At 40.4% G+C, this 16,810-nt stretch overlaps 1 protein-coding gene across 1 annotated transcript in view; it reads right to left on the bottom strand.

The window, feature by feature from the left end:
- The window catches only part of LOC134491372 (histone-arginine methyltransferase CARM1-like), a 78,217-nt gene that overhangs the window by 60,068 nt on the left and 1,339 nt on the right, over positions 1-16,810 (bottom strand). The gene's annotated exons all lie outside the window — the stretch shown is intronic.

Genomic DNA, 16,810 nt, shown 5'->3' with positions numbered 1-16,810 from the left:
ACATCTCAAGTTCTCTACATACATATTTTCAAAAGGTATCGTTCTATTAGGATGATAAATGTGCTAAAAAAGCCTTGTGGAAGTTAATATTTTACATAGATACTACACATGATCTTAGTCAAAAGGATGAGAAGCAATATTGAATACATTACAAACAACAGAGAACAAATATTTATTTATTTATTTATTTATTATTTTTATTTATATAGCCACCCATCTCAAATACATCACTCTGGGCAGAAGAAGTCGTTTCAGTTTATTTCAGGCAAAGATAAAGCAAAGACACAAGATTAAGTCAAATGCAGACATATAATCATGAGGTTCACTTATTTAACTAACCCAGTAAAGAAACTTAGAATAACTCTGTAATTATCTGCATCAATTCAATATAATTAACTCATGACTTTATATCCACCATCAGGATAGCAAATACACACGGTAACTGTGCTATTCAATTCTGCAGCTGAGACTGCAATTGCTCTGGAAGAATGCCCATTGAAGGAAGAGTGGAGTGGCAAAGCAGGTGTCTTCACAGACTTCACAGATGGATAGTATGAGACCAATTTTTTCAGTTTTATGATACATAGCTTGGCACAAGGTTTCACAGCAGCTCCCTCCCAACAGAAACGCACATCAGCACCATGGCATGTGAAACGTTATGCTGTACAGCGCACATTGAAACGGTGAACATGACATACTGCCCCCCCAAAAGAAAGAAAACATTAAGGGGAAGGTTTTAACGGGTAAACCAAATGGAAACGGTTAACTAAATCAGGAGCATTAACATAGTGAGCAGGCACCCATTCAGGATGAGGAAAGTTTCCAGTGGATCAGGTACTGGAGGGTGCCTCGAAGCTTGCAAGAATCAATTACCTCCTTGACTTCAAAGTGCTGTTGCCCATGAATCATGATCGGAGAGGAGGAGGAGGTTGGGGATGCCAGCAGGAAGAGTGGTGGACAGGCTTGAGCAGGCTGCAATGGAAAACAGGGTGCAAGCGTTTCAAATTGTGAGGCAGGTCCAACTTAACAGTAACTGGATTGATAAGACCAACAACAGGGAAAGGGCCAATGAACTTGGGAGCAAGCTTTTTCGAGAGCTGTGGGGACTTGATGAATTTGGTAGAAAGATAAACCTGATCCCCAATTTTGAAATCGTGTTGCAAAGAATGACGTTTATCGGTTTGGAACTTGTAAGCAGCCTGGGCATCAGCCAAAGCCTGCTGAATCACCGGCCAGGAATCAGCCAGCTGAACAGCCCAGTCAGAGGCAGAACAGGACTGAGGAGGGGTTTGTGGCAGCTCAGGGATAGGAACAAAGTCACCACCAGAAACCACACGAAAAGGGGTCTGCCTGGTGGAGTGCTCTGATGGACAGCATTGTTGTAAGCCACCTCAGCAAAGGGCAACAAGTCCACCCAATTGTCCTGATGGTAATTTATGTATGCTCTAAGGAATTGTTTGAGGGCAGAGTTCAAAACCTCTGTAGATCCATCAGTCTCAGGATGCGACGAAGTGGACAACACCTGCTTGGTGCCAATCAATTTTAAAAATGATTTCCAAAACTGGGAAGTGAACTGTGTCCCGCGGTTGCTGACCAAACAGGAGGGTCTACCGTGGAGACGGTAGATGTGGATGAGAAATAGGCAGGCCAATTGCGGGGCTGACGGAATGGACGCACATGGAATGAAATAGGCTTGTTTGGAGAAAAAATCTTTTACAACCCAAATGACAGTTTTCTTCTGAATGGGGGGTAAGTCCACAATAAAGTCCATAGAAATCTTGTCCCAGGGACAGGATGGGCTGGCGACTGGCTGCAGAAGCCCCTGTGGTTTACCCCCTTTTCGCTTTGACATGGCACAAACAGGACAGGAAGTAACATAGTCCTTTACATCATGCCTTAAGGTTGGCCACCAAAATTGACGGTGAACCAAATGCAATGTTTTGACAAACCCAAAGTGTCCAGCAAGTTTATCATCATGGGAACACTGTAAAACATCAGCCCTTAAAGTTTCAGGCACATAAAGGCAGTGTTCCACCCACGCTAGACTGTCTTCAAAAGAAACATTGTCTCTATTAGCTAGTAACCAAGTATCAGATTTCAGTTCCTGGAGAAAGTCCTTCTGTAACTGACAAGGAACTTGCATTTTTTGCCTCCCAGATGGGGCTGGGGGCGGGGTTGCCTGTGCACGGGTCTGGCTCCAGGTGACGGCAACCAAGCCCAGTTGTGGTTCAGTAAGAACAGTCCCCACTATATCTGCCACATGGTCAGAGTCCTGAGGTAAACGTGACAAAGCATCGGCCAGAAAGTTTTTCTTTCCCGGAATAAATTTTAACTGGAAGTTAAACTGACTGAAAAATTGAGCCCAGCGAATTTGTTTAGGACTGAGATGCCAGGAGGTGCAGAGGGCTTCCAAATTCCTGTGATCAGTCCAAACCTCGAAAGGGCATTTAGCGCCTTCCAGGTGCCGCCAGGCTTCCAAAGCGGTTTTTACAGCAAACGCCTCCTTTTCCCAAACATGCCACCGGCATTCTGTTTCAGAAAATTTTCTAGACAAATAAGCGCAGTGTTTTAAGTGATTGTCAGAATCCCTCTGTAACAATATAGCCCCAATTGAGGAGTCAGAAGCATCAACTTGGACCACAAAGGGGCGTTCAGGATCGGGGTGTTGTAAAATAGGCTCAGCAGTGAAGAGGGTCTTTAACTTCTCGAATGCCGCCTGGCATTCAGGTGTCCAATTCAGCACTGCCCCAGGGTTTTTCACCTTGCGTGTCTCTCCCAAACCCTTGGTACGCAGCAACTCAGTAAGGGGCAAAGCAATCTCAGCAAATCCCTGGATAAACTGCCGATAATAATTACTGAGCCCTAGGAAACTTTGTAGTTGCCTCCAGGTGCGGGGACGTTCCCAACTTAAAATCGTCTGAATTTTTTCAGGGTCCATCTTAATGCCTTTGTCAGATACCCTATAGCCTAGATAGTCAAGTTGGGTTTTGTGAAATTCACATTTGGAAAGCTTGGCATAAAGCTTGGCATCTCTAAGCTTACTTAACACCTGTTTGAGAAGGCGTTTGTGTTCCTCCTCGGATTCGGTGTAAATGAGCACATCGTCCAAATAAACCAGGACCCCTTTAAACAAATGATCATGTAATACTTCATTAATCAATTGCATGAAGACTCCAGGCACCCCTGTTAACCCAAAAGGGAGAACTTTGTACTGAAATGAATCCAATGGGCAATTAAAAGTGGTTTTCCACTCGTCTCCAGCTCGTATGCGAAAATAGGCTTCACAAAGGTCGAGCTTGGAGAAAATCTTACCCTTTGACAAATGAGCTAACATGTCTTTCATTAGTGGTAGAGGATACTTGTTGCAGATCGAGATGGAATTTAACCCCCGATAGTCCATACAGAGTCGAAACGTGCCATCTTTCTTTTCCCGGAATAGCACAGGGGCCCCAACTGAGGAATTTGCAGGTTCAATAAACCCCCTTGACAGATTTTTGTCGATAAAGTCCCGTAATGCCCCAAGCTCCTTCTGAGTCATTGGATAAATTTTTGGCTTGGGCAATTGAGCGTTAGGAACCAACTCTATGGCACCATCAGTTTTCTGATGAGGGGGTAGCTGATCTGCTTCCATTTCTCCAAAAACGTCTGCAAACTCTTGTTATCGATCGGGCAAGCCCTTTAAACGTGCCAAACTAGGGCGCAGCATGGCAATTGCAGCCCTTCCAACCCCTGCTCTTGAAGCCCTCTCTGCGGCAGGGGCTTGGTAAAACCCATCCTTAAAAGTCAGAGTTCTGTGTTCCCAATTTATATGGGGGCTTCGATAAGTCAACCAGGGAATTCCCAGAATTACTAAGGGGTTGCCAACGGGTGCTACTATAAATTTTAAAGTCTCACGGTGGCTGCCCATTTGCATTGCGACAGTTCCAGTGAAATGGGTCGCCCCCCCCCGCTGTTGAACCATCCAACTGTGTGAAGATCAAAGGCTGCTGGAGGGGAAAGCTAGGCAGGTCCAAAGCAGCAACCAGATCAGGGTGAATCAGACACCTGGAACACCCAGAGTCAGCTAAAGCCCAGACCCCTGTAGTCTTTGTGCGGGAGCCCAATTTCACTTTTACTGCTAGAATGGGACAGTCAGCACTCACCATAGCATCTTTGCGCCCATCCTCCTCCACCTGCCCGCAGGAGCTTTTCATGGCAGGTGGCTGGCATTTCCTGCCGGCTCCTTAGAGTCATCTTCAGCCTCTCCCGAGAAGTAGGGTACTTCTTCAGCATCGGCCGCCCCCTTGGCTGCCGTCTTCCGCCGCAATGAGGGCGGCGATTTGGCCAGTAGGTTGCCCGCTCGGTCTCCAGCCTTGGCTTTTGGGCAATCAACTGCTCGGTACCCTTCCTTTCCGCATTGGAGACATTGACCCTTCGCATAGCGCCGATCTCTCTCCTCTTCCCAGGCTCTATAGCCTGGCCAGGTAGCAGTTGCGGCACTTCGGAGTCCCCTCACAGTGGCTGGTTGCTTTTCAGGTCGTTTGGTTTGCATGTAGGTATGCTGGGCATGCTCAGCCTTGCCGCCAGACAGATCCATTCATACAATGTCTCTGGGTCGTCTCTACACAATGCCCACTGCAGGACGTCCCTGTTGAGTCCCTCTTTAAATCGTTCTATTAAGGTTGACTGAGACCAATCGGGGATTTTCCCAGCTAAAGCCTTAAACTCCAGGGCATAATCAGCTACAGACAGTTGGCCCTGGATAAGATCCTTCAGTGCCTTTTTAGCCCTTGCCTTGGCTAGAGGATCCTCAAAATGCAGCTTTAACGCCCACATGAATTCCTCGAAATCCTCAAGCTCAGGGGAGCTAGCCTCACTTAATTGAACATACCAGTCAGCCGCTCACCCCTTCAGCTTGGTGGCAATGGAAATTATTTTAGCCTCTTAGGAAGGGAAGCAGGGTCCAAACTGTCTCATATAACTTTTAGCATTAGTGAGAAAGAAAGACAACTTAGTTGGATCCCCGTCAAACTTGACAAAAGTCTTTCACCCCCGCTCCTGTTGGAGCTGAATTAGCAGCTGCTTGAGTGGTTGGGCCCCAGGTTATAGTAGTTCTCCTGTCTCGGGGTGGGGACATTGATGGATGAGCTCTGCGGGGTGGAGATTCATCTCGGCTCCGTCTACAGCCCCGCTCCGCCGGTGGTCTGGGTGAGGGGATGGAGGATGATTGCGTGGAGCTGGAATCTCCTTCGTGCCTCGGCTGCCCCCCCCCCCCCATGACAGAGACAGGGCTTTTAGCATGTACTCCATCAATTCTAATTTGGCCTCTACCACTCTTAGCCTTTCAGGGGTTTGAGATTCCTCCCTCCCTCGCGCGTTAGGCTGTCTCCCTTCTGATACCGTGGTAGATTCTACGATTGGGGTCAGTGGGAACCGATACTTCCAGGACGCCTGGGACGTCCCTGGCTGGGGTTCCCCCATTTCATCCCAGGTGATCAACTCTGCGGGTGATTCGCTGGGTGCCGATTGCTCTGGTGCTCTCCCATCTTCGGATTCCTCTACCTCAAGGCTGGAACTTGAATGCTGCCATGAACCTGAAGGTTCTGGGGTGAGGCTCAGTTCTTTGCTCCTGACCGTTGACTCGGGCATCAAGCTAGTCGGCTCCTCGAGTCTCCCGGTCGTGGGTTTGGATTTGGCCATCGTTACCTGTTTTCCCTCACAAGAAACTAATCTTGGTAGGAGCTAATGGTACGACTTTGATGATTCTCAGCTTTATGTAAGGATTGCCTATTCTAAAACACCATCAGACTCATGAACAGGATCATAAAGTTATCTGATTTATTAAAGAATAGTATGCAGGATCACAAAGAAAGCTGAGAATGGAAAAAGCGTGCCAAATGCAAACTAAAAAACCCTCAGTACAGACGAGATCCCTCCCCCTGTATAATCTTCCCAGGCTCACAATCCCAGGTGCTCCTAACGGCTTCTGATGGTCCGCGGGAAAAGTCCTTGAGCAGAGCACATAACCCAAACACATTCCATTGAAATGAACATAGGTACAGAGCTTGGCACAAGGTTTCACAGCAGCTCCCATCCAACAGAAACGCGCATCAGCACGATGGCATGTGAAATGTTACGATGTACAGTGCACACTGAAACAGTGAACATGACAGATACATAGTTTATTTTATTTACTTCATTTTAAAGATGTATATGGTATTTTTAAAAAGTAAACCTTCCTAAGGCAGTATATGACAAATGTTATTTTTTAGAATTTAAAATAATTACAAAATCAAATGAGGTAATAAAAGAGCCCTGTGAACTCAAAATTCAATTATATGCCAAGATAAACTGATGATTCTTATAATGATGGTGCTTGACAAATGTCTACTGGAGCAGAATCTCACAAATGATCACTATTCGAATTTATTCCTTATGCCTGCAGCAGGAATTTCAAATTAGGCAGACAAATGGGGTAAAGGGCAGAGTACCATGTCAAAATATTAACTTCTAATCAACTTTGGAAATACTAGATAGCCTTCTGGAGTATTAATGATCAGTTTGGTCTAGTGGTTAAGGCGCTGGGCTAGAAACCAGGAGTCTGTGAGTTGTAGTCCCGCCTTAGGCATGAAAGCCGGCTGGGTGACTTTGGGCCAGTCACTCTCTCAGCCCAACCCACCTCACAGGGTTGTTGTGGGGAAAACAGGAGGAGGAAGGAGTAATAGGTATGTTTGCTGCCTTGAGTTATTTATAAAAATAATAAAGGTGGGATAAAAATTAATTAAATAAATAAATATTTTGATACATCATACAAATCCAGCATACAATAAACTCTACATTGTCAAAGTCCAGGTGATGGAAGCTGACTACCATGCTAAAGAAATATGGCATACAGACATTTGTCTGACTGGATTGGGGAAGTAGGATAGTGGATCAGAGATGAATGGACTTCCATGTGAATACAAAAGTAGACAAATCTAATCTACAAAGAACCTTCTCCAAGGGATGAATTAATACCACTCCTATACAATCCTTCATTCATCATTTTTAGATATTTATACACAACTATAGCATCTTGTCTTGTGCAAGCTAAATGTGCCTAACTCCTTTAACAATTTCCTTATAGGATTTGGTTTCCAGACCTCTTACCATGCTGATAGCTCTTCTATGAACCGACTCCATCTTTTCCAGTTTAAAGTACCAAGGCCTTAACTAGGCAAAATACCCCAACTGTTGCCTAACCATCACAGAGTGCAATGGAATTATTTTCTTCCCATGATCCAGATGCATTGATTCTATTACAGCAAGCCAATATTTCTGCAGCAGACAATCCTTCTAACTTGTTTTTGTGTGCAAATTTGAGATCATTTATAAAGATTTTGAATAACTGGTATAAGGACAGAGTCCTGAAGAATCCCACTTGATATTTCCTTTCAGGATTATGCAAAACCATTTACTCTTCGAATGCAGTTGTCTAACCAGCTAGAGTCCCAGACATCCCCCATTTCTTCATCTTCTCCATTAGGGCATGATAATAAACTGTCAACTACTTTACTGAGATCACAGTACACTATATCCATAACATTCCCTTGGTCTACTAAACTAATCATTTTATCAAAGAGAGCAAGCCAGGGGGTGGGGCGGGAGCTGCGTGTGGTGGAATTAGTCTGACACAACTTGTTTTTGAGAAACCCATGTGGTTCCTAGTAATGGCAGCATTAAGTGTTGGCATGCATGCTTTTTAAAGAATATATAATTTTATTGAAGAAATCTTTAACAATATAAATATTGGAAAAGAAACAAATAAAATAAGAAAGAATAGTGACTAAGTAAGAAAGAAAATAGAGACAAGAAAAAGAAAAAAGAAAAGGACTCCAATCTTTTTGACAGCAGTTATAAATGCATTTTGTATTTTACCTTTGCTCTTTAAGGTGACATCATAATTTACCCTCTCTCACTAAGGTGACATCATAATTTGGCAAACATGCTGTTCTAGTATCTTACTCAGGATCAATGATAGATCAATTGTAGTTTCCCAGATTCTATCTCTTTCTATTTTGGAATATCAAGACTACGGGTTTTTTCCCAACCTTTTGGCACTAGTTCTCTAGGAATGAAGATAACGATAAATAGTTCTGACATCACGTTTTCAACTTGCTTTTCAACTTGTTAGTGAGCTTTTACTATTCATCAATTCAGGCTTTTTTTTCAAGTTTTCCTTTTGGAAACTTGAAAACTGTTTGTGCCTCTGTCGTTTCTAGACAGGACTCCTTCTGTCTATATGTTGTGACATAGAAAGATATGGATTTCTAGAATATGGTCTACATCACCAGTATACGATGATGAGGGACGTTAGGCACAGATGACTGCTCATTACAATGATTGCTCATTACAGGAGAAATAAGTTTGGCAAGAACCTTGTAAACCTTTTTATAATGGCTTTAAACCAGAAAGGAGGAGGGAGACAGACATAGAATCATACAGAAACTGATGGGACTGCACATATAAGAACATGTTAAGAACATGACTGCACATGATAATGGAGGAGCTAACAAAAAAACTACTTGGAAATTTCAACATATGGTGATAGTGAGACTAATAAAGTATGGCTATCAGAACATACAATGTCTGTAAACCAATCCACAGAATATGAGTAATAAATAAGAGAACGATAAAATCCTATTATGGAAAGGCAAATATGACCTTATTGGTATCAAAAAACTGTGGTGGGATGAGTCATGATTGGAACATAGATTTTGAAGGGTCTTTCTTGCTAAAAGAAAGGAACATATAAAGAATCCATATGCCTATGAAGGAATTAATGTCCCTGAAGATGGAGATTCTGTTGAAAGCATTAAGTAAGACTAAAAGAAGTAAGAAACAACAGGGATACCATTGTGGGCATTTATTACAGGCCACTTACCCAAGCAGAAGATGTAGACTTTGTCTTTATAAACTTTCAAAAGGTTATGTGGTACTGGTAATGAGACACTTCAGCTGCTTTAATATCTACTGGAAAACTGAGCTAGTAGTGGGCGATCCTTTCAGAAAGATCAGATTCCTGATCTTTCTGAAAACATTTCATTTTTTAAACAATGAAAGAAGCAAGAGAAAGAGAAAGAGAAAGAGAGAGAGAGAGGGAGAGGTTATTTATCCTGGAGTGTTCTGATGAACATAGATTGATGGACTGAGATGTCAGGTAAACTGAGATGTCAGTTGGTGGAAAGTGATCCTCTTCATATGGCTATTGTGAAGTTAAAACTGGAGAGGATACAACTTATTGCTTTGAGTTCTCTGAATGAAAGGTAGAGAAACTGTAATAAAAAAGAAAAATAAAACAAATGCAACTATTTAATAATATCTTTTCCAGCTTTCTTAAATCAACAGGAATTGGATTTCATTTAACGTAGATACTTATCATTCATTCATTCCATCTGGTAACATTCAAAAGTGAAGCATTTTCACAGGACTTTAATATAGAAATCTGCTGCTAGCAGTGAAGACAAGGTATTAATGCCTCCATGGCGCATTAAAGATATTCAGAGCTTCAGGAGAATGCTCTATAAAATCCACCTACTGCATATGCCAAAGTTTTATTCTCATATTTCTCCTTGCACATTTGGGCTGACTGCTAAAAGATCTCCACTTCATCTCTGTGACAATATGAGGAGCTCAATATTCTACAGACATTACAATAGATTTCTGCAGTGTGTGTGTTTTTGAGCTGTTTCCTGGGGAACCATAAGGCTCTTCAATTAGAAGATCAGAAATAGCAGACAATTTTTCCAGAAGACAGCTTCCCATTTCCAGCAAATGATCATCCCCCAAAGTACATAGCCACAAGGATGTTCAAAGGTATATTCTCCTTTTACACAGGGTGACAGTGGTTTCCAGCAGACTTGATTTGCACCAAGATGAAAAGAATGGACACTTCAACAAATATCCTACAATCTTCTATAGCAAACAGGAACTCAACAGGAGACATGAGGAGCTTCTTATTGGCCTTTTGAAGCAGGAAGATTTCTCAGTGTAAGAAACTTTGAAAACCAGTGGTGTGGGTTAGAAGAATCCTTACTAGCTTGCAATCTGTAAGGCAACCAACCCTCTGATTAATGGCTTTTGAACCAATAACATTATCAGCTGCAAACCCGGTTTGTGGGCCCTTCACAGTTGCTGGCAAAATCCATTTACAACAGCAGCAACAGCACAAAAACAGCAACAATCAAAAAGCCGTATCTTGCAAGTAAACATTCCTGTTGACTACAGCTATTTAATCTGAGCAACAGATCTCATAACCTGAATGGTGAATTAGGACAAAAAAGCTTCAGATGCAGCACAGAAAAGATGTCGGACAAAAGGAAAGGTAAAAATTACCCACTAACTAGACAAATAAAAATAGGTACAGCGTATTTGCCCATAGAGGGACTCCTTCAATCAGGGCCCAAAAGGTACTTTCAAATAAGACACTGTCAAATTATACTTTAATCTCATTCTTCTCCCTATCCAGTCATGACTTTTATTGTCCACAGAACTTCTCTGGAGACCAATCAACATCTTATTTTCTGGCAAGCATTTAAAAGAAATTCCTCATTCATTTGATTTTTAAAATCCCATAACCTCTAAGAATTCAGGGTAGAAGGAACTGCTCTGACCTCACAATCAATATTTACTTTCGTGAAACACATCATCATCATTAAGGGCTCCCCATGTTCTCTATTCACCAACACATAATAACAGCAGTCTTTTTTTCGAAAGCCCCAGAAATTTGGCATTTATTTTCTAAGATACACTGAGATAACATCATTGTTCTCAGCATCTGTGAACTGCATACTTAGTGCAGAGCAAACAGAAGATGGCCTATATCCCAGCAGCATTCTGTTTCATTATTTTCCAGCAGCATGGTTCAGTGGCTAATGTACTGGATCTGCGCCCAGGACATTTTTTTCAGTGCCCAGCTCAGGCAAAGATTCAAAGGATGGCTTTAGACAAATCTGTAAGTATAAGTAATAATACTACAGGAACCTTAGGAGAAGACATGGTAACATGCTTTACATTTTCATACCCTGATCCTAAGCTTTTGCTCCAAAATAACTAGCTTTGACATCACAGGAGAACACGACAATGCTTTGTTTTATGAAATGCTTTCACTACGCAGTGATTTATTACGTAACGCCTATGGAAGTTTTATTACTAGATTATCTAGACTATGGACAAGGGAGAAAAGATTCATCAAGGATTTTTAACCAGGCTTTTTTGTATATCTTGGAAATTTTTACAAAAAAGCTTGTCACAGAAATAATATACAAACCCATATATTAGGAAATCATTTGCAAAATTGTTAGTTATTTCATGATAGACAACACTTCAAACAAAAATATATGCTCAGAGAAATATGGACCCATATATGTGGAATTTTAGGTGCAAACTTTAAAAAATCAATAAACTGATCTTCAGATATTAAGAAAAATAAGAGAAAATAATAATCACTAATTTGCCCATCTTTAGACTAAACTAAAGCACCTAAAGTCTTTGTGCAAAATTCAGTCACAAACTTTATTTCTATGGCTACTATAATAAACCTATGCAAATGTAAAGAATTCAAGCTTCTACATATGCCCTGTACTTTAGAATAAAATAGCCAATAAATTATGGGTATTTCTGCCTCATTTCAGCATAGTTCATTTCACTCTCAAAATAATTTTTGTTTACCACCACATTTACTTGTTCTGCTTGGAATTAGTGGTCTGCAAGTTTAACTTTTTAATCTCAATAACTGCTGAATTTGCATAACTGATTCATTCCTATCCACTAGCTATAACATTTCATTAAATACAGAACTTTACCACCTCCTCCCCTCAGTTCCAGAATATATACATAGGGTAATACTTTTTTAAAGTACCCTTATATACTCGACAATAATCCCATCCACAGATAAGACAACTCTCAAAATTTTACTTTATTTTTATTTTATTTATTTTATAACCCACCTTTATTATTTTTATAAATAACTTAAGGCAGCAAACATACCAAATACTCCTTCCTCCTCTTATTTTCCCCACAACAACCCTGTGAGGTGGGTTGGGCTGAGAGGGTGACTGGCCCAAAGTCACCCAGCCGGCTTTCATGCCTAAGGTGGGACTACAACTCATGGACTCCTGGTTTCTAGCCCAGCACCTTAACCACTAGACCAAACTGATCATTAATACACCAGAAGGCTATCTAGTATTTCCAAAGTTGATTAGAAGTTAATATTTTGACATGATACTCTGCCCTTTACCCCATTTGTCTGCCTAATTTGAAATTCCTGTTGCAGGCATAAGGAATACATTCTTAATAAATAATTAGTGACCATTTGTGAGATTCTGCTCCAGTAGTAATTTGCCAAGCACCATCATTGTAGGAATTATCAATTTATCTTGACATATAATTGAATTTTGAGTTCACAGGGCTTTTATTACCTCATTTGATTTTGTAATTATTTATTCTATACTCCTTCCTATTTTCCCCTGTGAGGTGGGAACAACATCAGCAATCCTGTGAGGTGAGTTGGGCTGAGAGTGTGTGACTGGCCCAAGGTCACCCAGCCAGCTTTCATGTCTAAGGCAGGACTAAAACTCTCAGTCTCCCGGTTTCTAGCCCATTGCCTTAATTGCCATATCATGAAAAAATGTGCCACCCATGGATAAGCCAATTATGAAAATTAAAATATGAAAATTTTGAGGGTCAGCTTATCCATGGGTAGTGCATTTTCATGGTATTTTGGTTAAAAATTTGAGGGTTAGCTTATCTGCGGATGGGCTTATGCTCAAGTATATACAGTAGACTCTCAGTTAACCGGAACCCAAGCAACCGGCACTCTCAAGCAACCAGCACAAAAATCGAACCAGGAAAAAACTGGCACTCTCAAGCAACCAGAAAAAACCCCCGGCACTCTCAAGCAATAGGCAAAAAAATCTGTATCTCTCTCCTGCCATCTAATGTGTATTAAGGTTTAATAGAAACTCTCAAGCAACCAGAAACTACATTTATCCAGCATCTACCAATCCCCATGGGTGCTGGTTAACCGAGAGTCTACTGTATATGGTACTTATCCCTCCAGCACTGGTTAAAGGCTGCAGTAAAATATTGGGACATCATATGTATGTACGTATGTATGTATAGGAGTGTGCTGTAAGATAACTTGGCCAGGATATCTTTCAACCATTTCCACTGGCATATGAGAAGAGGTTCTGGATCCTGTTTCTTGGCTATCCTGATCTCATTTCTATTAATCCTTAGTCAATTGTAGTCCATAGTGGAAATACTATTTTGAAAATGTATTTTATGACATCCAGAGTCTGTACCTTGACCAGTACTTGCTACATGCACCTCAGGATTGATCCAAGATTGAGATTGTTATTGACTGGAAGAAGTCAGCTGTTTTCTCTCATTAGTTCTAGAGGTGGGAACTAAAGGAAGAACAATCCTGTAGGCCACATATCCCTGTCTGAAAAAGTATATACAGATGACTTAAGATTTATAAAATAAACTCAGCTAGCTTCATCACTGCATCCATAAACAGCAGCTGTATAGCTGTTTTTATTTTTAGCTACTCAATATATTACTCCAATATTTAATTTTATAATGCCATAGAAAATACTTATTTATTGGTGAATCTATACCCTGTTTATTCTATTTATTCAACATGTAATTAGCACAAGCTGCGGTCATTGGTAAACAGCTTTCTAAAGAGCACATCTCCAGTATGAATTAGTAAAGGCATAGAACTCCTTCTCCCACAATGGCTAAACATATATATTTCTGATCTGTAGGAAGGTTTTACACTTTTACAGTTACATGCTGTTCCAGTAGGCATTAGAGCAGTCATGCCTACCACATCACTGCATTTTTAAATATGACATGAGTATCACCTTGCATTATTGTTATGTTTCCAATACGTCAGAGAGGATCTAGGGTACTTCTTTGGGGATGAGATACAGAGACAGCAGATGTTTGTTTATCCTGCTAAGTCTCCATATTTAATAATAAAATATACATAAAAACACATTAGAACTGAGCACAACCAAAGAAATGTTAAAATAAAGAAATATCAATGTCTTACTCAAGACTATAAAATATAGTAAAATCTAAATTTCTAGTTACAAGATATAAATTTTTTTCTCTTTCAAACTCTGGAATTCAGATTATAACATGTTTATAATTATAAGGTGTTTACAATTCTAAAATTATATGCATTTTATGTAGTAAAATTTCTAATTTTTTCTTGCATATTTGGACTATGCTGTATTTCATACATTTTATTAATTTTATCGTAAGCTGTTTTGGAAATTATTATTTTTTAAATGAGGCATAAATAGAAACAAATAAATATTAACATATTCACTAATCTACCAGATTAATATTTCATACTAGAAGGAATTGAAACCAGTATAAAATGTCATATTTCAAGGGCATGACTCTTATACTTTTCCAGAATCAGTAAATACCTATGGTAATTTTGTCTGCAGCTTTAAAAATTGCTTTGCAATAAAAAGATTGATATAAAGATCAGGATCTTGATAAAACTTAGTATTAAAAATATTTTAAGAAAGTTATTTCGCCCTATATAGAAGAACAATTTTAAAAGATATTCAAATTAATGTTTCCTCCTGATAGCATAAAAATATAGCGATAATTATGATGTTCATATATTTAAAACTTCTATATTCTTAACCATGATTTCAGATAACTATTTTAATATTCTAATATTCCCCCATTTCCTTAAAAACGTTAAAAATCTGTTGCCATTTCTGTAAATATTTTTAGTTCAAACTTGTTTATGGAACATTAAAAAAAAACTTTTGAGATGTTAAACAGTTTTCCACAACAGCAGTCCATTCTATCTAATATGGTTCTCGTACTACAAGAAAATTGGAGAGAAAGACTATACTGGCCACAAATAAACTCTTCCCTTAAAGTAAATCTAAGTCTTACTGTACCATTCACTGACATCACTGCCTTCCCTCAGTATCCATGTTCTCATTTTGCTAACAACTTATTTTACTGAAGAGCAAAGACAACAATAACAATACTAGAAAACACAATATAATTTTAACATTCAGGGACTTGGAATAAAATATACTGTACAGTGATACAGACATCTGGCTGACTCTAGGCATCTCTAGTTTACTGCTGGGTCAACTAAGTAGACAAAGATACAAAGTAAGAAGATACAATGTTGTTGTGGGAAAAATAGGAGGAGGAAGGAGTATTAGGTACGTTTGCCGCCTTGAGTTATTTATAAAAATGATAAAGGTGGGATAGTAAATAAATAAATAAATATTCAAAAATGTGTCTTGGAGTGCACAGGGTGTGAACACAGCACCTGTCTTTTTCCATAATTGTGAGGCAGCTACAGATGACAACTGCAGCATCTCAGGAAAAGTCACTGCTGCTTTACAAAACTGCAAATAGGTACAACATTTGAATTTGCATGCTCCAAAGCACCTGTTTGGATTTCAATCTGAAGTGGGTAATCCTAAATTGCGCCTGTAATCCAGTCCTTATGGACTTGTGCATTACAATGCCTTAAAAGCCTTTTAAAGGCACCCCTAGAGTTTGCAAGAGATGTACCCCATGTAGTTTCAGGGGCAGCTCAGACATTCCAAACAGCAAAGTTTGGTTACATGTTAGTTCATTTTGTTGATTTGCCATTCGTAACGTCTGAGCTGACCCTGAAACTACACGGGGTGCATCTCTTGCAAACACTATGAAGAAAGCAATAAACCTGGCCCTCTCATCTGCTAATCCAGGAGCCTGATCTCATTTCTATTAACCCTTAGTCAATTGTAGTCTATAGTGGAAAAAAATGCACATTACAGAAAAATATTCATTCTTCTTAAGATAATTTTTATCAATTGCAGGAACAGCCTACCCAGGAATTGATTCTGTTGTCCCCTCACGTAGCACATGCTAAATGAAAAATATAGCGACGCGTGAGCACTGTTTGCCTTTCTATTATTCTCTGCCTTAGAGACAAATGGATATCCTCAACAAAGCGTGGAGAAGTGTGTCACAACCAGATAGGCAGTTTAACTTTCCTCCAGGTGGCACAAAGTGTGCCAGCATAATTCGCTCTGTCCAGACACCTGTTCTCTGTTCTGCCTCACTAGCAAGGTCAATGAGGGATCCTGTCCTGATGCCCTCCATATGGGAAACGTTAAAGAAAGCAATTGGCAATCTCCTACTAGCAGGAAAAATATTACACATGCTTGTTGTAATGTGTTGGGATGAGCAGGGCAGGAGGTAAGTTAGCTAAACCTTTAAGTGTATTCATCTGTCTGAATCTGACCCACAGGGTAGATGGGGACTTTTTACCTCTCCTGGCTCCCTGGAAATCTCCACTGACCAGGGGATCAGACATTGTGGCCCCTACCCACCCCATGGATTATCCATGGATTCTCTTACTTACTCTCTCGCTCATCCTTCTCTCCCCTTCTTTCTCACATACTCTGTTTTTTTGGTTGCTCTCTCATGCTTTCTCTTACTCATCTGTCTGTCTCGCTTGTCTCTCATCTCTAACTCTCCACCTTCAAAAGGTGACTGGGAGCTATTAACAAGTGCTGGATGGAGAATCCTGCTTAGCCTGTCACTGCAGGCCTCCTGTCAGTCAGAGCATTTTGAAAGTACTGTACCTGTCGAGCTGTCTCATGTCAGACTGCTACATACGTGCAAATAAGGAGCCTGCATAACGTCTGTTGCTGATCATTCCTGCTGCCCAAATCAAAATGGCCATGGAGGGAAGTTCCTAGGATCAGGAGGTGAAGGATGTGCCTGTAGCAACCATAAGCAG

The sequence above is a fragment of the Candoia aspera genome, chromosome 2, assembly GCF_035149785.1.
Source record: "Candoia aspera isolate rCanAsp1 chromosome 2, rCanAsp1.hap2, whole genome shotgun sequence".
NCBI lineage: Eukaryota > Metazoa > Chordata > Lepidosauria > Squamata > Boidae > Candoia > Candoia aspera.
The sequence above is the reverse complement of the archived record's forward strand: the minus strand, read 5'-3'. Positions and strand labels throughout refer to the sequence as shown.